Below are 22,864 nucleotides of genomic sequence, written 5' to 3' on the forward strand. Positions count from 1 at the left end.
GATGTTAACATCTCTGGTGTATTATTCACATACCTTATTGTTTTTTGAGCTAATGTATTAAATATTGTCAAAGGGGGGAAAAAAAGCAACCCAAGCCCAAATTCTAACAAAGGCAAAGCTGGTGTCTTAAATGGGTGAAGAATGATTGCTACAGGGGAGATATGAAAAAATGAATGAAGTAGAAGCTGCCTGTATCCATTAAAATGAAGCAACAACAATATAATTCCAATCAATATTTGCTACATGGAAATTAAATGCAGGCCCAGTAGGACTACATCCTCAGGTTCCTTCACATAAAAGAGATATTCTCATTTTATACTAAATCAGCTAAATTTTAAATATTGACAAGTAATTAATTTTTTAAATGTTGCATAAATAAACCAACATATACAATATGAATATAAGCCAAATATATAAACCAAATATATAAACTCTTGTGATTGTGCATATGCGTATACACAGTAGCAATTTACAAGGACTCTCCAATAGAGTTTAAGCTAATGTTATATCCCAGCAATTGTTTTTTAAATTTAAATCCCTAGATAGGCTAAAAACAATTATCTATCATTAATCAATAAGAAAGATACATTTTTAAAAACGGAAATATCAGGAAAATATGATGGCAGCACTTCATCAAAATAAAGACACATGGGGAGTAATAGGCGATCGACTACAAAATGAAAGAGGAACAAATTTACCTCAGGAATAATAGACAATCTTAAAAGGATAGTTATTTGTTGACATGATGCTTTGAATTGGAAAATCTTAAGATACATGTGATAGCATATTAGATAGGTTAAAAGGAGAAGAGGGATTAGCAAATACATACCAGTTACTATCCAATGTAGGTGAAGTCTTCTCTTACAATGTATTATTTTATTATGAAATTAACTTCTGTCAAAGTTTGCTTGCTTAAAAAAAAAGTTTGCTTGCTTGGCAGGGCAACATTTTGCTTAAATATTGAAAATGTGTGTTTTGTTTTTGTTTTATTTTTCATAGGTGAGTCTGAATGTTTGTTATAAGAAACTACATCTGTTAAAATATTTGTTGTAGAAAAATATTTGTATTAATCTAAAATTTGTAAACTAAGTTTACCATAGTAGGTTGATTTCATCCACAGTTTGGATAATTAATTTATGATGTCTTTTATCTAGCTTTAATTAACTCAACCTGTATAAAGATACTGTGGATTTGTTTTTGTTTTTAATTAGTATAATAGCTGATAGTATATTTTACCTTTTAAATAAATTAGCAAAATACAACAAGTTTAACAAAATAGTTTTAATGCACAATACTTAATCCCCATTGGCGACTATATATAAAAAGTCGATAAGCACTGAGCTTGTGATAAAATGACTAAAACATTTCAGACAGAAATCTGTTAAAGCAAACAGAATAATGACTATTCAAACAAAGGTATGGTGTCAAGAAGGTGGGATGTAACTAAATCATTTACTGGTAAACTATTCTTTAAATGTTCCATTTAATTCTGGCAAATTTTAAGACATCATAAATAATATAAATCACTTATTCTCTGCCTCCCTCCCACCTTTCCTTCCTTCTTCTAGGGCTTAGTTCTTTTTATTTGGTTCATAGAATCCCTTTAAAAATCTATCCTCCTTCCCCAGCTAGAAAAACATGACCCAGCTTTGGCTCAAACTCAGCACCCTCCTAGTTTTGTCGTCTTGCTATCTTTTTGATTTTCAGCAAGATATTTAATTTCTACATGCCATAGCATCTTCGTCTATAAAATAGGGATAAAAGTTCTTTGAACAGAGAATCTCATTTATTCTTTTTAATAATCTTATCATCAAAGAACTACTCTTATTCCCAACAAAGTATCTGACATAATAATAAATTTTCAAAATGCAATAGCTATTGATATTATCACTATTAATTGAATTCACTATTATTATAATATTGCTTTTGTGATCTATAGGTAGATAATTGAAACTTATAATTTCTAAGTAAATATGAACCTACCAGGCCAAAGAACTCTTCAATGTTATTAACTAAATAGGCTGATACAGAGATCATGTTTTCATTCACATGGTGATGATTGTGATATGCTCCAGGTAACTCTGTACAATTGTGAACTAGGGATATTTTTCTTTATTGAATTTAAGTTCAGAGGTGGTATTATTTTATGAAGTCATCAAAAAATCATAGATATTAAAGAGTGGCATAATATTAAACATATATTTTAAGAAAGAGTATTGGGCACAGTTTCAAGTTAACAATGGACATTTTATTTGGTTGTTTATTCTCTATATAATTTTCCAAAAGAGAATTTGAGGTGGCTTAATTCACATTAGTATAGTAATAAGAAAACAAGGACATGCACAAAACCACATGCAACTTTTTGAGAAATTGTATCAGACATTTATACCCTGGATTAGTTTAAAAATTATTATAGGTGGAATGAGTGGCTATAACATATTACAACCCAGCACCTTAATTCACCTCCCTAAAATCTACAAAGTGCAACCTCTCTTCTGTTCCATTTCCCTTGGCTACCTTTGCAACCTGAAACCATATGCATTTTAGTGTGATTTTACCTGTTTAGAGTTTGGGGAAGCAGGGAGGGTGGGGAATGGTATAAAATTTGATCTGTGCAATGTTCTGCACCTCCCCAGAGATGCTATCAAGGATCTTTCTGACTTATTTTCTTTCATTGAATCTGATTTTAACATGGTTATTGAACTCTTACTTTCTTTCTTCCTAGTAGGTGATAGAGGTTTTACACTGACACTCAATGTGGCCTCCCTCCATGCTAAGGAAATCATCTGATTATTTCAGTCTTCCTTCTAGTGGAGTTAGAAAACATCAAGCATAGGTATTTATTAGAGCTAAACATATTTTATATTTTAATACATATTCTCCAATATGCAACTATTTCAAAAATTTATATTAAGTACCTAAGGGATTTTAATTTCAAGTGTTACATGACACTGATTCATTGAATGACCACAGCGGGGAAAAAAAGGAATCTAACCATTGAAGGTCTTTTCCTGTGGGGATCCTGAGAGAACTATATTTAGGAGGATTAAAAGTTATTATTTTTAAGTATGGGATGTAATTGATAATAATGTAATTGTCAACTAAAATTGAAAGAACAAGATTCTTCCCTTTCCTTTCACTCTATTCTGCTTTGTCCTTGCCCCAATAATATTGAGATTAGAGTGAGGGACAAAGCAAAAGATGCAGTGGCCTAAATAATCTACACATGAGAATCAAAATCTGTACAGCATAGCAGCATTCAAAACCTAGTCAGCAATGTTTCTCAGACTTCTGTGAAAAAGCACCAGCTTTTTTTTTTAATTCTGTCAGTTGCAGATATTTTTGATATTTTTGTAAATAAGTAGAGTGCTACAAAAATGATCATGCACATGAATATCACAATAATGTCAAAATCAATAAAAGATTCTAATCTACAAAAGATTCTAAATTGATATTCTTAATTTCTGTATCATCTCATTATAGATCAGCAATAAATAGTTCTTAGATAGGCACCAGCTAGTGGATCATATTTGATTAGGGAATATGAATATTTAAGAAATAATCTCCAGTAAGGTAGGTTGCTTATTCTATGATTAGTTTTTAAAAACCCTCTTTGTAAAAACACAAACAAAACACAACAAAAACTTCCTACCACTGAAAAAATACACAAATTGATATTCATGTTACTATTAATTGAGAAACATGTTACTGTTCACAAAAATATGTGACAACTTAAAAAAAATGATTGTCATTCATTTTATTGTTGGGCAAATGATCCTGAAGAGGCTGAAACAGTTTTCTGAATTTGAATCCATATTTTTGGAATTCATTAGATACGTTGGATTTTTTCCATTCTTTATTCCACTGACTACTGACTGTAGGAAAACAGTCACCCACATGCTGATTACAGTATTAATATTTTGTAGTAGTCCCTCCTTATCTGTAGTTTCACTTTCTGTGATTTCAGTTATCCAGTGTTAAACATAGTCCAGAAGCCAACATATGGTCGGTTCCTTCTGGCATATACTCAAAAAATCAACAGTAGTTTAACACTACTACATCACAATGCCTATGTCATTCATCTCACTCCATCTCATCACATAGGCATTTTACCATCTCCTATCATCACAAGAAGAAGGATGAGTACAGAACAAGAAGATATTTTGAGACAGAGACTAATGAGACTAATTCATATGATATTTATTATAGTATATTGTTATAATTGTATTTTATTATTAGATGTTGTTACTCTTGTACTGTGCCTAATTTATGAATTAAACTTTATCATAGGTATTTATGTACAGGAAAAAAACATAAATATAGAATTTGGTACTATCACCAGTTGCAGACATCCACTGGAGGTCTCAGAACACATCCCTGTGGGTAAGGGGTGAGAGGAGCTACCATACCACAAAATTCGCGTCAGCTTCCACCCAGTGCTTCCATACTCTGCCCATGCAGTTATATTTTCAAGTGACTAGCACTTAGAGAAAAATTTACTTTTGAAAAAATAGTTCAAACTGAACCAATACTAATCAAAATCTATTTAAAATCAACTCCAAAAACCCAAAAATAATCAAGTTTTTTTTCCTTGACTCTATAGCCCTCCATAGTCTGAATGTTCATGTTAAGTCAGTTGGTTGTTTATTATTATTTCTATTTTTTAAACATATATATATGTATATAAATTATGGACAGAAATTTCAAAAACATTTAATTTTGATCACATAGAATCTGATTACTGAAAACGAAAGATAAAACACGAGTTTAAAATATAAAGTATGTTTAAAAGATTCTCAGGGGTTACTGTAATGAAATATTTCTTGTTGCCAGCAAAGGAAATTCTCTCATATTAAAACAAAATCCAGAATAAAGGAGTTTGAAGATGTAGTCTGTTAAATGTAGTATTTTTATCAGTGAGAGAATTAGCGACCTGATCAATAGGTTTCAAGGAAGTTTCCCTGAAATTACACCATGACTTTCATAATGTGCACTTTCCATTATGTATAGCACTGGTTCATTCATTTTAGTGCAGTGCAAGGAAGGAGAGGAAGGAAAAAAATAACATCTAGAGCATTGATCAAATGGAACTATTAGATCTGACCAGGGAATATGCTTTTAAAATACAAGTGGTATTCTTTTGACAATGATAAAAATCACCTGAATGAGTTAAAATATGTGAGCAGGATCAGTGTATATTGAGCATTAAGACAAATACATAGTATATTTTGAGTACTTATTTCAGGTCTCAGTTGTGTTAGGAAGCAAGCACCTGAGGGATAAGATGTTTTACCATTTAGGAACAGGAGTACTCCTTTGAAAATACATTATGTAGGCAACATTGTTATTATAAAAAGGTTTTTGAATGAAATATCATCTGTTTGCAGAAAATAACTTACAGTAGCAAAGTTATATACAACATGTAGAAATTTTTAAGTTTCCTTAAAATTTCGTAGAGATAAATTTAAAGAAAATAACTGATTTTTTAAAAATTTTATTTATTTATTCATGAAAGACACAGAGAGAGAGAGAAAGGTAGAGACACAGGCAGAGGGAGAAGCAGGCTCCATGCAGGGAGCTGACATGGGACTAGGTCCCGGGTCTCCAGGATCACGCCCTGGGCTGAAGGCAGCACTAAACCACTGAGCTACCCAGGCTGCCTGAAAATAACTGATCTTGAGAAATCCACATTCTCAGAAACCTTACTCTGAAACTTTTCTTAATTCTACAGCTTAGCAGGCAAGACTGAGGTTACTTTTCTTCCTATCTTTATTTCTTTTTCCTTTCACATTTATTAAATACCTAATAACTACAGCATCTAAAGTGGGTTTGAAGTGGATTTCTTGTGGGTATAAAAATGAGAATATTCCTGATCTAGAAGCCCTTAGGCCCAGTGATTGAATTAGGTGGTAGGCTATACTCAGTCAGTATACTAAGTATTTCCCTGGCCTAGAAATAATTTAATAGAAAATGAGCCTATCATCCAGTCTCCAAATTCAAAGAGAGTGTTAAAATATTTGATAAACACAATCTTAAAACCAGATACACAACATATCTTTTGAGTACACATGAGAAATGATTACTCTTAGAGCAAATTTCACAGAAATTAGAAATATTATTAATGAATTAAGAAGCATATTGAGAGATTATATGTTTTCTAATGATACTGTCTTTGCTCAAAATAGATTTGTCATCTTTCTTAGGGAATAGAATTCACAGTATGTATTTAAATGTGTTATTTTTTTTCTAAATATTTGTCCTTCAGTATTTCATTTTATAGAAATAGTCTGAAGTTATTCAGAACTAAAAGATGAGTAATTTAGAAGATATTAAACACGGTTGAGGTTCAAAGAAATATAATAAAGCTATATTATCTGCAATCAAATTTTTATTTAAGCTCATAAATAAGTCAGATGCAACTGCAAATGAACTTAATAAATGTATGAGGTAATGACAATAACCAGAAAACATATATACCTTATCATTGTTATTTTTTGGAAGCATACTCTTCATTTGTATATACATATTCAAATATAAGGATTATTAATCCCTCATTAGCTTAGAGTTACATGGACAAATGTTCATAAAATCTAAGGTATTGTCATGTGTGTGATGAAATAGAACCTTCCATTACTTATGTTGAAGTTATTAAAATTCTGATCTCTAAGAGGTTGTGTGCTCCCAATCCAACCAGATAGTTCTTAAGGGAATTAGGACTCTGGTTAAAATGGCCAGAGTAGGACTATTCTATCAACCTGAAGTCCCACATCTAGAATCAAAAGCACACGAACTAGATAAAAGGATTAGAGATTTTAAGTAGGGATTCAAATGCAAAATGGCACTATAGTTTATATTAGTGATGCAGAAGTTCTATCCAGTAAGAAAGTCACAGAATTAAAAATCACAATTAAATTGCCCTTTCAAGTTTTCCAGGGACTTTCCAAGACTATGTAAAAGTCCTCCTATCAAATGTTGAAATATGTTATTAAATTAACTGTATCTTTTCAAGGAATATATATTAAAGGATAATTTTATGATGAAATTAATATGTTTTAAAATACAATTAAAAAGATTGGTTTGTAGAGAACATTATGGTAGTTATATAGTCTCAGATTACAAAACAACAGAACATATTGTAATATTCTATTATTTGTGAGCACAATGGAATAAAATATGGTTAAAATAAAAGTTTGAATTTATTTCTAAATACGGTAGACTATTCAGTTATATTAGAAGTTGCATTATAACAAATATATCTTCTAGATTCATATAGTTAATTTAAATTTACTGCTCCTTGACTAAGGTTTATATAGAGATCTATACTCATACATGGAGAAGGCAAGAAATCAACAGTATATTTCTAAAACTGCTCATAGCCAGATGATAGTTTAAAAAATGAAAGAATCATTGTATTTGATTACATGCAGATTTAAAGCATAGCCCAACATGCAAAATCCATTAATATCCATGGAAACCAGCAAAGGAAATTAAGAAAAGCATCCAGTAGAGAGGAAGAAAACCAAAAGAAAATGGTGAGCTGGAAGTTAAGGACAAATGGTCGGCAATGCTACTGATAAATAATTTGTAGAATGAAGTAAGCGTATTAACTACCATGGAGAGGATTGGCGATCTTGATGAGATAGTTTGACAGAGAATTGAGGGAAATAGCCTGATTGGTATGAGTTCTAGAGTGTATGGAGAGCATTAAGTCTTTGGATGAATTTTGCTTTAAAATGGAAAGAAATAGAGTAATAGTTAAAATGGGAAGTGGGGTCAAGAGAAGGCTATTTTAAAAGGAGATATCATAATTATGTGTAATGGGAAAGATTTGATTATGAATATATAAATATGAAAAAGTTATAAAATGTTAGTCTCAGACAAATATATAGTGATTGTAAATTCCATTTAACTTATTAATGATAGAACCAGCATGATGATAAAGATCATTCAGAAAAAGAGGAGCTTGGAGAAAAAAAAAAGAATGTTTTTCAATCTTTTTTATAATTTATTTTAAAATGCACTAAAGATAATATCAATAAATGGATAGATAGTGATAAAGAAAATTTCTACTTTTAATGTTGTGGGCTCTGCTCCTGGGTTATCAGGGAAGCTATATTTTTAACTTTTACCAAGGTCAGAATGACTTGACCCAACTTCAAAGCATGGGCTCTATTTCTGCCCGAAGCACACATTGTACTCATGCTTTGTTAGCAAACAACCAAAAAGAAACATTTCAAACATAAAAATAAGAGCAAGAATCTCTCTAAATTCCCATGTCTCTGAAGCCTGCAACCTTGCACATACTAAAAGCAGAAGATAGTCTGTAATTTTCTCGAGTGTCTTATGTCATAACTATTCGTAACTCTCTATGAAAAAAATATATATAACCTTGTGTCAAACATTCTTTCTCTGGTGCACTCTCTTCATGAAGATTGTGTATTCAGGGCATCTGTCCTATCTTGGGCTCAAAACTCTTCATTTTTAAAAAAATTAAAAGCTTTGTTCATCTCCATCAACAATAGTGAAGTAACCTGGTGGAGGTGATATGTGACAAAGTAAGTACAGTAAAGTACATTTCACTCACTGCAAAATTCCTTAATTGAAATATGTTTGATAATTTTTAAAACTTTCTTTTTTTAAGATTTTATTTATTTATTCATGAGAGAGACAGAGAGAGAGAGACACAGAGAGAGAGGCAGAGACACAGGCAGAGGGAGAAGCAGGCTCCATGCACGGAGCTTGACGTGGGACTCAATCCCAGGTCTCCAGGATCAGGCCCTGGACTGAAGGCAACTCTAAATGGCTGACCCACCTGGGCTTCCCTTTTTAAAACTTTCTAAGGAAAAATACATTGCCACTGATTAGGTGATTCTTAAGATCGTTAGAAAATGTTCTAGTGTAAGTTTAGGAAAGCATAAATTAATCTTACTTAATTCCAAGTTCATATAATTTTTCTTAACAGGGAAAAATGATATTATAGGACAAAGAGAAGAATTGCTGGAGGAGAGATCAGTGCTCACATATGCACAAGTAAACACGTTGGCCTTCGCTGGAATCACTATTCATTCAGAGTATTCACAGAAGGCAGAGTATTGGTGCTAATGAAGGTAGTTCAGGATATATAAATTTTCTTCTGAATGTTGTTTTGGAAGCAAGAATTCAGATTTAAGAAAAGATAAGATTTTAGACAATTGGGAAGGGAGGAGAGCAGCCAGCAGCCATGTGAGTTTCCACCTGTGTTCAATTGTGCAGGTACAGGTGTGGTATAGGTAGCTAGTTGCATTTAAAAAGTTATGGTTTTGCCAGGTGAGTATGATAGAGTGCCAATATCTGTGTGATCCAAAGAGAACAGTCTTTGGTCTGTGATGTTAAGTCTTAAAAAATTATTAACGATGAGAAATGCAATAATTTTTACCTAGAAAGTAGCTAATTCTAATTCAAGACAAAATCAAGATATATGAGTGGAGTAATCCATCTTTCCACTTCAATTATTCAATCTATATTTTGAAAAAGATTCTCTGCTTTGTAAAAATTAAATAGTGGCAATCTTTCTACTGAAGAACACAGGTTTTGGGAGTAGCTCATATATTTCACAAATAATGCTGGCTTTTTTTCTCCTTTAATCCTTATAGAAGCACATTGATAAGCTTGGTTTAGCAAATAAAATACAGATAATTACCTATTGTTCTAAATATACAATATTAAACACAGAAACTAAGCTCTCACAAAGTCACATGTACAAACAAACTTTAGCCCACAAGTAAGACTACAAAGTATCCGTACTGAAATTTCCTACTGTTTTTCATATTTCATGAAACTTTGCATTTTAAGAGACTCTTTTTAAAACTCATTAGCTTTTAATTTAAATCTGAGAAATTATCACTTGTATTTCTGCCTAAAAAATCAGCTATATTATAATGTTAACTCACATCCAAACTTTCTGTTCTTAGATGCATGCATTTAACTCCTCCTGTTATTTTTTTAAAAATCATTTCATGCAAATTTAATGAAAAACTAATTACAGTTTCCTACCAAACAGTGTACTTAGGCAAATAGTAATTGTATCGGTCTGCCTTTTTTTTCTTTTTCTCTGAAAAGTTGTGTTCCTCAAATGAATAATTACATACAGAATAATTAAATGTTGCTGATATGGTCTACTCATCCTCTTTGTACACAAAAACACCAGAGTTGTCTTCTTAGAAATCTGTCTTCGTCATATTGGATAAGCTTAGTGTCCATCACAAAACTAGTATCAATTCCTACTCAATTACACAAGAATATAGTACTATGTTAAAAGACAAATAAGGTTTAATTTTAATCATGGTCGGCCCGTGAGTACATGTTCTGTTATAGATTAAAAGGACCAATTATTTTTTAAAATACTGCTGTCATAAGAAGTCTTATGAGTACATAGGCAGCATGCCACTTTCTGCAGGCCAAGCTGTACTCTCAGGAGAATTTTGTAAATCATTTAGACCATCATAAGCAAGGCCATTGTTTTTGCTTGAAAACATATCTCTTGAAATACCTGAGAAATTATAACAACATTGCCCCTATCTACACTTCTAACTCCAATATATCCAGTGCCAACGAAATGTTTGGACATGCAGCTAACTGGCTATGATGATATCTTGAGCTCTGCTGGGACCTTGTCAGAGATATAATAAAGGCATTTCTTCCCAGAAGTACTTGAGTGAGATGAGGAGAAAATCAGGTCACAGAGGTAGGGACAAGAACACAGTGCATTAGGTAAAAGTTTTCAATTTAGAAAATTATGAAGCACTTGCAGGATGATCACCATTGAGCATGTGTGAATATGCTTGAATTTTAATCTAAAATGATCAAGGAGGGGCACCTGGGTGGCTCAGTGGTTGAGCGTCTGCCTTCGGCTTGGGGCGTGATACTGGGGTCCTGGGATCAAGTCCCATATTGGGCTTCCTACAAGGAGCCTGCTTCTCTGTCTACGTCTCTGCCTCTCTCTGTCTCTCATGAATAAATAAATAAATAAATAAATAAATAAATAAATAAATAAATAAATAAATAAATAAAATATTTACAAAATAAAATGATCAAGGATCTCCCTAAACTCCCATAGTTAATGACTGCTGGGTCTCCCTGCTTGGAGCCCAGAAGGGTGCCACTCTAGGGTAATGTTGCTTCCCTACAAAACTTGGTCCTAAAAGACCTTTTAGCCTCCACCATGCACAGGATACCTATACAGGACACTCCCATAATAGGAGCTGAGCCACGTGACAACTGAACAATACCAGCCTATGTCAGGGAACCTAATAGGAGAACAAAATCAGGTAGAATAACTTAGTGAAGTAGAATAAGATAAACACCCAATGAAAACAACAATAACAAAAACATATATGGAGAATAAAAGATTAAAGTGCAAGATACACATAGACACACACATACACACATGCACAAACCTTAACTTTCTATTGTCTCATCTCCCTTTTCTGTCTTTGATTTATTTAAACAGCATTATTGAGGTGTAGATTATAGACAATAAACTGCATATATGTAAAGTGTATGATTAGTTAAGTATACCCCCTGGAATACAGCACCATAAGCAAGTAAATAAATATAATCATTATCCCTCAAATTTTCCTCATGCCCCTTGGTAATCATCATACCCTACCCTTATCAAACACTGACCCCCATCCATACTCCATTCCCAGGAAACCACTGATCTGTCTTCTATAGATTATATAATATTGAAAATTTATATTATTATTTACATTATTTATAATCATATTTATTATATTTATATTTATAATTATATTATTATATTTATATTTATATTATAGATTATAGAATATTAAAAATCACTATAGATTAGTTTGAATTGCTAGAGTTTTATATACAGTTGACTCTTGAACAACATGAATTTGAACTGTGCATGTCTACTTATAAACATATTTTTTCAACAAATATATTGATTTTTTTTGGAGATTTGTGACAATTTGGAAAAAAATCTTCACAGTCAAACAAAAAAAATAAGGAAAAGCTAGCTATCACTTTAAGAATACAGCATAGAATACATATAATATACAAAATATGTATTAACCATCTGTTTATGTTATTGGTAAGATTTCCAGTCAACAGTATGTTATTAGTAGTTAAGTTTTAGGGAAGTTTAAGTTATATAGAGGTTTTTTGACTGGGGCAGGAAGTGCTCTTTACTTCCTAGTTGTTAACAGTCAACTGCATATGTAATCAAATATTATGCAGGTTTTTATCCCTGCTCCTTGAATTCAGCATAATTATTTTTATATCCATCCATATTGTGGTGTGCATCAATAGTCAGTGTTCATTACTTTTTCTTTTTAATGCTAAGTAATATTCTACTGTATCTACCACTTTTTGTTAATCCATTCACCTATTGAAGACTATGTAGGAAATTTCCATCTTTTCAAATAAATTACAAATAGCCCTCCTTTTAATATTGGTGTATAAGTGTAGTGTTGACACATATTTTCATTTGGTAAATGCCCAAGTGTAGGATTGCTAAGTCATATGATAAATATTCTCCCAAGTGGTCACACTATTTTGTATTCCCACCAGCACTATAAGGGCTTACCAGTTGCCTACCAGTTGCTTTACTTTGTGTTAAGTTCTGAGCATCATTGAAGATGTTATTTTCCAGTCAAATATTTTCAATGATGAAGTGTCTATTCAATATCCATACAAACTTTTTAAATTGATTTGTTTGATTTATTATTGCTGAATTTTCAGGGTATTTTATATATTCTGGATACAAGTCCAACAAGTTTGTGGCTTATATTTTTATTTCTTTTTAAAAATTAGATGTTAAAAAAAATAAAAAATAAAAATTAGATGTTAATTTTAAGTTCAAATACCAACCAAAGACTGTTTTTTTGTTGTTGTATAAATATACCCTTGCCTAAACCAAGGTCATAAAAATTTTGTTTTATATTTTCTTCTAGAAGCTGTATAGTTTTAAGCTCTTATGTTTATGCTTATGATTCATTTTGAGTTAATGGATGCATATGATGCTAGGTTTGGACTGAAAGTGCAAAAAGTCCCCTCAGGAGCATAGATACTTTATTGTCTAAGTACTATTTGTTGAAAAAATTATCCTTTCTCTCTTGAATTTCCGTGGCACTTTTGTTAAAAATATCTAAGTAAGGATCTGTTTCTGAACTTTATTTCCTTTTCCATTAAACTATATATCTTGCTACTGCAGCCATTATCAATTAGCTTTTGAAATAATATTTAAAGTGCAAATCCTCCAATATTTTCTTTTTAACATTGTTTTGTTTAGGTCCTTTGTATTTCCATATGAATTTCAGAAATTAACTTTGGAAATCAGTTTGTCAATTTTATATAAGCTCTACTTGAATGTTGATTGGGGTTGGGATGAATCAGTGTATCATTTTGGGAATAATTGGCTTCTTATATAATATAGAATCTCCTCATCCATTAGCACAGTAATCACTCCTTTTGTTTAATTCTTGAATTTCTCTGGACAATGTCTTATAGATTTTAATGCATGAGTGTTATATATCTTTGGTCATATTTATCCTAAATATTTCATATTTTCTACATCATCAGAAATGATTATTTAATTCCAATTTCCTGTTGTTTGCTGCTGGTATATAGAAATACAATAGAGTTTCATATAACCATATTTTGGTATAGCCTCTTGATTCTACTGTATTTCTTTGTTTTTTAGGTATTCTTTTTAGTTTTTTTGTTGTTGTTATTTTTGTTTCTTGTTGTTTTGTTTTAGGTATCCTCTGTAAATAAGGTAGTATTATTTCTTCTTTACAATTGAGATCCTTTTTTTTTTTTTTTTTTTTTCTTACCGTAAGACATTGGCTAGGACCTCTAGGACAACATGAAAGAAGTGGTGAAAGAAGATATATTTGCTTTGCTTATGTAAAAAGCATTAATTCATTTTTAAATATGATGTTAGTTATTTTTCATAGATGGCCTTGATCAGCATGAGGAAGTTTCCTTATATTCCTAGTTAGCTAAGAGTTTTACTGGGGATAGATGGTAGATTTTGTCAAATGTTTTTTCTGCACCAAATGAAATGACCATCTGGTTTTTCATTTTAAGTATATTCATATAGTGAATTGCATTGATTGACTTTATTTTTAGAATAGTTTTAGATTTACAGAAAATGTGAAAATATACTACAAACAGTTTGCACATATTCCACACCCAGTTTCCTCTTTTTGTAATACCTTACAATAGTATGGTACATTTGTTATAATAATGGAATAATTGACATATTATTAACTAAAATCCATAGTTTATTCAGATATCTCTAGTTTTTATCCAATGTCTTTTTCTTGCTCCAAGATCCCATCCAGGACATCACATACTTTTGGTTATTGTCATAATTCACTTGTCCTGTTATAATAAAAATACCATAGGTTTGGTGGCTTATAAACCACAGACATTTATTTTTCACAATGTGGAGTCTGGGAAGTCCAAAACCAAGCAGGCTTTTACCAGAAATGAAGTTTTTAGAACTGCTTTCTAGTTCATAAATGGCAGTTTTCTTTCTATAACTTCTCACTCTAGAAGGGAGAAGGAAGCTCTCTAGAGTCTCTTGTAAGAACACTAATCTCACTCCTGAGGACTTTGCTTTCATGATTTAGCTCCCAAAAGCCTACCTTCAAATCCCATCACATTGGGGATTGGGTTTCAATATATGAATTTTGAAAGCACACAAACACGCATCCTATAAAATTCATGTAACCTTAGAGTCTTCTTGGCTGTGACATTTTCTTATGCTTGTTTTTATATATTTAACAATTTTGAAGAGTAGTGGTCAGGTATTTCATAAGTAGGCTCTGCTAGTGAAATCTGTGTGCAATTTTTCTCATGATTAGATTGGGATGATAGGGTTTTGGCAGACAATCAGGGAGCTAACGTGCCACTTTCACCTTATCATATCAGGGTACATGCCATCAATACCTGATGATGATTGATCATCTGACTGAGGCAACGTTTGTCAGATTTCTCTACTGAGAAGTTACTATTTTTTCACCCTTTTTCATACTGTATTCTTTGGAAAGAAGTCATTGTGCACAGCCCATACTTAAGGAAAGGAGAATTGATTGATTTTTAAATGATAAATAATATTTGTATTCCTAGATAAATATTGCTTGATCATCATGTATTATCCTTTTCATATAATGTTAGATCTAAAGAAATTTTAAGAATTTAGCATCAGTGTTCATGAAGTGGTCCATTGTTTTGTTTCTTATAATGTCTTTGTCTACTTTTGGTATCATAGTAATGCTGGCTTTATTGAATAGATTGAGAAATATTACCTCCTATTATATTTTATGAAAAAGTTATTTAAAATTGTTTTTTATTTTCCTTTGTTAATTGTTGGGTAGAATTCCCCAGTGAAGCCATCTTGGCCCAGAGTTGTCTTTGTGGAGAGAGTTCTGGTTTCTTTAATAGTTATATTTGCATTTATCCATTTTTACTCATGTGAGATTTGGTAGTTTGTGTCTCTTAAGCAATTTGTCTATTTCATCTTAAGTTGTAAATTTATTTGACATTGTTAATAACATTTCCTTTTTGTCATTTTAATATATGTAAATTTTTAGTGATGTCACCTTTCTCATTCCTAACATTGAGAAATTATATGTTTTCCTTTTTTTTTTCCTGATTAATTTGTCAAATGATCAACTCAGAGGTCTCTCAATTTTATTGATCTTCTCAATCTTAAGTTTCTAAATTTATTTCTATTTTGTTTCCGATTTGGGATTCATTGATTTCTGTGCTGGTCTCTATTATATTATTTATCTTACTTTGGGTTTATTTCCTTTTTTTTTCTAGATTCTTAAAAGAGTGGATGAGATCATTGCCTTAAAACTTTTCCTATTTTCTTATAAAGGCATTCAGTGCTATAAGTTTCCTTCTAAGTATAGCCCTATCAGCATGCCATGTGTTTTTGATACACTATTATTTTCATTTTAAGTCAACTAACAAAGCTATGTAATTTCTCTTTTAATTTATTCTTTGATTCATGTATTAATTGGAAGTATATTATTTAGTTTACAAATATTTGGGATTTTATGGATTTTTTGTTGTTGATTTCTAGCCTAATTCCATTTTAAACATTTTTTTTTAATTTTTATTTATTTATGATAGTCACATAGAGAGAGAGAGAGAGTCAGAGGGAGAAGCAGGCTCCATGCATCGGGAGCCCGACGTGGGATTCGATTCCGGGTCTCCAAGATCGCGCCCTGGGCCAAAGGCAGGCGCCAAACCACTGCGCCACCCAGGGATCCCTAGCCTAATTCCATTTTAATCAAGGAATCTGTTTTATGACTTAAATTACTTTAAATTTATTGAGACTTGCTTTGGTCTTGAATATGCTTAAATTGATCAATGTTTTGTGTGTATTTGAAAAGAATGTATATTATGTTGGTGTTGACTGGAGCATTCGATATTTTTCAATTAGGTCAAGTTGATTAATAGTTTTTAAATTTTCTATATCTTTACATATTCTCTATTTACCTGTTTTAAATTCCTTAAGACATAAAACCAAAAGTGAAAGTGATAAAAGAAAAAATAACAAATTAGATTTCATCAAAATTAAAATTTGATTTCAAATTTGCACTTTCAAAAATACCACTAAGAAAGTGAAATGACCAGCAACTGAATAGAACAAAGTATTTATAAGACATATTTCTAAAAAAGGTTTTGTTTTCAGATTATCAGAGAAAAGGGAAAACAAAATAAAACTCTTATAAGTTAATTATAAGATTAAAAACCCATGAAAAATGTCAAATATTTGAATAGACATTTCATTAGAGCACATGTAAGAATGTCCACAAATGCATGAAAAGATGCTCAACATTGTCAGTTGTTAGGAAAATGCAAATTAATACTATAATGAGATACCACTTCACATCCACTAGAATAGTTTTAATAAGTAAGATAGATGGTAACAAGTGTTTGCAATAATGTACAAAAACTGGAACTGCATTCCTTTTAGAGGGGATCATACAATGGCACACCTACTTCTAAAAAACAAAAGTTTATCAGTTTCATAAGAAGTTAAATAGGGGTGTCTGGGTGGTTCAGTTGGTTGGTTAAGCATCAGACCCTTGATTTCAGCTCAGATCATGATCTCAGGGTCCTGAGATAGAGGTCCATGTCAGGCTCCATGCTCAGCTGGGAATCTGCCTCTCTCCTTCTGCTTCTCTCTGTTCCTCCCCCGACTTATGCATCGCACTCTCTCTTTTTCTCAAATAAATAATTTTAAAAGTTAAATATAAATGTATCCTATGACCTAAAAATTCCAGTCTTAGGCATCTAAGCAAGGGAGATGAACATATATATCCACACAAAGACTTGGTGTAAATGTTCATAGTAGCATTATTCATAATAGCCAAAAAGTTAGAAAAATACTCACAACCACGAACTGATAAATATCTAACAAATTATGGTATCCTTACGATACAATAACCTTTGCTAATAAAAGGAACAAATTATAAATACTTATAACAACATGGTGACCCTCAAAACATTTTGCTAAGTAAATTGAGCCAGTCACAAAGTGGCACATATTGTATGATCTCATTTATATGGCAGGCTAGAATAAGTAAATGTATAGAGAAAAAAATTAGAGTAGTGGTTGCCTGAGGCTGGAAGTAAGTGAAGGGTTTGATAGTGACTGCTTATGAGCACAAGGAATCTTTCTGATGGGATGAAAATGTTTTAAAATTGGATTTTGTTGGTGGTATACAACTTTATAAATTTACTGAGATCATTGAACTGTAAACTTAAAATTAGTGGTTTTTACTTCAAAAGGATACATGCACCCCAGTATTTATAGCAGCATTATTTACAACAGACAAAAATGGAAGCAGCCCAAGTGTCCATCAAAAGATGAATGGATAAAAATGATGTGAAAATATACACAGTGGAATATTACTCAGTCATAAAAATACAATCTTGCCATTTAGAGTGACATGGATTGAGCTAGAGAGTGTAATGCTAAGTGAAATAAGTCACAGGAAGACAAATATAATACAACTTCATTCATATGTGGAATTTAAGAAAAAAACAAAAAACAAGTAAAGGAAAAAAGAAAGAGAAAGAGAGAGCAGGAGAGAGACCGAGAGTGAGACAGAGAAAAAGAAACTAAGAAACAGGCACTTAACTATAGAGAATGAACTAATGATTACCAGAGAGGAGATTCTTGGTGATGGGGAATCAGGGAAATAGGCGATTGAGGATTAAGTAGTGCCCTTGACCTGGATGATGTATGGAATTGCTGAACCACTATATTGTACACCTAAAACTAATATCACACTGTATGTTAACTATACTGGAATTACATTTTTTTAAATTACAAAACAAACAAAAAACAAACTCCTGCCCAGCAAAAATTTTAAAAGAGCTAAACTACCCCATCATAGGAATGTGGAATAAATGGTACACGTGCATTGATGGTGAAAACATGAACTATTTTTTTTGAAATATGAAAACACACACACACACAAATCTTTCTCACAGAAATAAAATAATATATTGTTAAAAATGCAAAGACATTGCCTTAGCTCAATTCCCTCCCAAAAGAGAGACCATGGCACAATTTTATTATTAACAGATTAGTGGAGGTACAATCCAGAGCAATAAGAGAGTCAGGGAAGAAGGAAAAATATATATAATGTGTTGTATTATCAAGATAGCTGCAGCCTCACAGAAGGCATACTCAATCACAAGTGACATCTATTGAGAGGCCCTATAAAACTCCTGCTCTATGAATAATCATGGATGAGAGTAAGGAAGGGTACAAATTTTCCATCCAGTTCTCCTGTCTGCATGCATCCCCCCCCAACCATCTTCACTTGTATTCTGAACCCTACCTCTGGTAGCTCCAAGGGCAAGTTAATACTTTGGACATTGGTGCTTCTTCCATGGCAGGTGGGATGGAAACCACCCTAACCCTCAAGGGATTCTTCAAGAACCAATGATGAAGATATGAAGTAACAGTGGCCACTTGACTGTCCCTGGAGCAAAAGGCCAGTTGCAAGAATGGGGAGGACAGTTATGAGCAAGAAAGTTTGAGGCACTATTGTTCATAATGGGGGGAACAAAAAAGAAAACAAAGCCAGTGCTCAGAAAGAAGGATGGTTGAATACTGGGAAATCCATTTCATGAGAAAAGTTGTACAACTGAAAAAAATAAAGAAGAAATGGAAATAATCCAGATGACTCAAATGGTTTGTGTGAAGTACTACTGAATGAGAAAACCAAGTTTCAAATATTTATGCATAATTGAACTCCTTTTGAAAAACCGTTAATAAAAACCCTTGATATGCACTACATATGCACATGATGTTGAAGTGTGTCCTTCAGTATGCATACGTAGTTGCGTGTACATTTAGAGATAGATAGAAGTATTTGCATAGGAAGAAAACTATATTACAGTATAAATTAAGGAAGGGGTGTCAAAGAAAATACTACTCTAAAGATACAAATACACTTTTGCATTCATATACACTTTGTTTATACATGTCTTCTTAAAATAAAGCAAAAGGCTAAAAATTTAAAAGGAAAAGATAGACACAGCATTATCATGCAATTTAATACAAATCCCAGTAATGATCATGTAATGCTTCTATTATTCCAGTTGCCCTTCATATAACTTAATTTCACTGCAGCCTTATGGTCAGTTTAAGCTTCCTCCAAACCTATGCTTGCATAATCATATTTCTTCTACTCAAATGGCATCAAAGGTGGTATACCATCTGCAAATCCAGTTCAACTCATTCAAACTATGATGGAAGATTCTGTTTATCACCTCTGTCACACTTGCCTTCTTTTTTGTCAGCGTGTTTTATGAATGTATTCTATCTTCGAGTCTCCAACATTATCATCACTCCTACCAAATCAATATGTTGGCTGTGCCAAATTAGACTTACTGCTGTTTCTTTAATCATTGCAGTTCCTGAAAATAAAATATTCCCCAGCTACTTTTTTTACCAGTTCATGTCACTCACTTCCCTTAAAATACCACTTGATTGCAAATTAAAAGGCTTAAACCCATCCTTACTCATTGATCCATTTCTAGAAATAGTCAGTGAGGGTCCAAAAGATTTAATGACAAAATGTTCATTGAAATTTATAGTAGCAACACTGGAAACTGTTGTATGATGAGCAGGAGATAATTAGGTAAATGAATTATATACCACAACCATACAACAACAAAAAAAACAGACATTAAAAATCATGTTGTTGAGAACTATATGATATCACAGAAAAAATATTTAATGTTTATCCTTAAATTTAAAAAAATGTTTTGGGCAGCCGGGGTGGCTCAGCGGTTTAGCGCCGCCTTCAGCCCAGGGTGTGATCCTGGAGACCCAGGATCGAATCCCACGTCGGGCTCTCTGCATGGAGTCTGCTTCTCCCACTGCCTGTTTCTCTGCCTCTCTCTCTGTATGTCTCTCATGAACAAATAAATAAAATCTTTAAAAAAAAATAAATAAAAATAAATTTTAAAAAATGTTTCAAAATACACCAATGGTTTAACTCATGGACTTTTAAGTTCTGCAACACTACAAGCATATAATTTGTAAGAAAACATAGTAGTTAGTTTCATAGGGTAGTTTCTTATAATATTCTTCATGAATGCCTGATGGTTTCAATGCCAAGATCAATTTTAGAAAAGTAATTTAAAGACACTTGAAAGCAGAAGAATCAAGGTAGGGGTACATGGTGTTGAGCTAGATGACTTGCTTACAGAGTAGTATTTGGAGTGGACAGGCTATAACCACTAGTAAAGCTTTCCTAAACACTAGTTCTCTTGGCCACAGTTTTGTATAATTATGCATACTTAATTAGAGGCAGTGAGGTAGAAAGTACATTCTTTGGCAAGGATCTACAGTACAAATATTTTATGCTATCAGTTAAATGAAATAAACAGCATTTAAATGAAATTTAAATTGATTAAGTAAAAATTTTAAAGCCTGATATGATAGATGATGACTCAATAGCCCTTTACATTTTTTCCTCATCCCCATTCCTTATAAGTATAAAGACTGGAAAATTAAACACTAATTTTCACAGCCTCTGTACAGTTAGGTTTGCCCATGTAACATAGTCCTATACAGTGAGTTGTAAAGCAGTAGTTTCTTTGTGGGTTTCTAGGAATTTCCGTGTCCTTATTAATAAAAGACAGATACAGTCAGCATTCCTTCTTACTTTTGTCTTCTCTTAAACATAGATATGAGGCCTGGAGCTTTTCAAGTCACCACGAGGAAAGGGCCAAGGGGATTATAGATATTAAACAACAGATTTTCTCAAGTAATTTCAAGTACTATAGTTTAGATAAGTACCTCAAAGGAAAAGTAGAGGGTCTCCAGCTGGTACTAAAACATTTGATACTATAAATAATAAATGCATTTATTAATTAAACTAAATATGTGAATATATTCTCATGGTAAACATTCAAATGATCAAAAATTGTAGTAAGTAAAAAATACACATATATAACTCTCCTTATCTCTATTTGCAATTTGCCCTTTATTTTTCAGATTTTATTATTTTTTTTAAGATTTTACCCATTTATTCATGAGAGACACAGGAAGATAAGGAGGCAGAGACATAGGCAGAGGGAGAAGCAGTCTCCATGCAGGGAGCCTGATGTGGGACTGTATCCTGGGACCCCAGGATCACACCCTGAGCCAAAGGCAGAGGCTAACCACTGAGCAACCCCAGTGTCCCTTCAGACTTTTTTTTTCAGACTTTATTTTTTAAAGTAGTAGTATAACAAAATTGAGGGGAAGGTACCAAGATACATTTCCCTTTCCTTTTTTTTTTTTTTTTTTACATTTCCCTTTTCATAGGGATTTGTTCTGACTGGAAAATTCTAACAATTATTCAAAACTTCTTTCAAATGCTTTCATATTTGGACCTAAATGTATTAGCCCATCTGGGAAGAATCTGTGTGAATATTTTTATTTTGTTAGTGTTCTAAGTAGAAGGTAAGAATGATTTTTATGAACTAGTTCATGTTATATGAAATATTATTTTCCACCTTTTACACTTGCTCATAGTTTCATGATATTTTACATTACTATGAAATATTTTAGACATCCAAAAAAACACAATGAATCACATAACCATTTGGGTGGCTACCCTCTAGCTATAGCTAATCTTAACTTTATGGTTTTTTGTTTTTTTTTTTTTTTTGCTTGAGATTAAAAGGTAAAAATATTAGTGCAGATCATATCCCCTTCTGCTTCTTTTTTTTTTTCTTAAGCTTTATTTATTTATTTGACAGAGAGTGGGAGAGAGCCAGAGAACACAGAGAGAACATTAGAGGGAAAAGGAGAAGCAGGCTTCTGCTGAGCAGGGAGCCTGACATGGGGCTTGATCCCAGGATCCTAGGATTATGACCTGAGTTGAAGGTAGATGTTTAATTGACTGAGCCACCAAGGTGCCCCAATAATCCTCCTCTACTTTTCATGTTACTCCTCTCTCTCTCTCTCTCAATCTCTCTCTCTCTTTAGACATCATTACTTTCCTGCAGTTATTGTGCATCATCCCCATTCATGTGATTATAATTCTGTACTCGTGTGTAGTTATAAACAAAAGATAGTAAAGTTTCCATGCTTTAAGCTTTACATTAAGTCATAGAAAATTCTTGCATGATTCCACAATTTCCCTCCTCACCATTTTATTTCTTTAATATTTCTTTTTCTAGATGATTCTTATATTTTAAAATCAAAAGGTTTTTGCACTTAATCATATCACTTACTGCTCTGTTCTTTCTTATTCTATATCTGCTTTTTAGAATTTTTAAATCTATCTTACTAGTTTATGCTCTCTTAAAGTGTTTAAGA

Source organism: Canis lupus, chromosome 4, assembly GCF_011100685.1.
Source record: "Canis lupus familiaris isolate Mischka breed German Shepherd chromosome 4, alternate assembly UU_Cfam_GSD_1.0, whole genome shotgun sequence".
NCBI classification, from domain to species: Eukaryota; Metazoa; Chordata; class Mammalia; order Carnivora; family Canidae; genus Canis; species Canis lupus.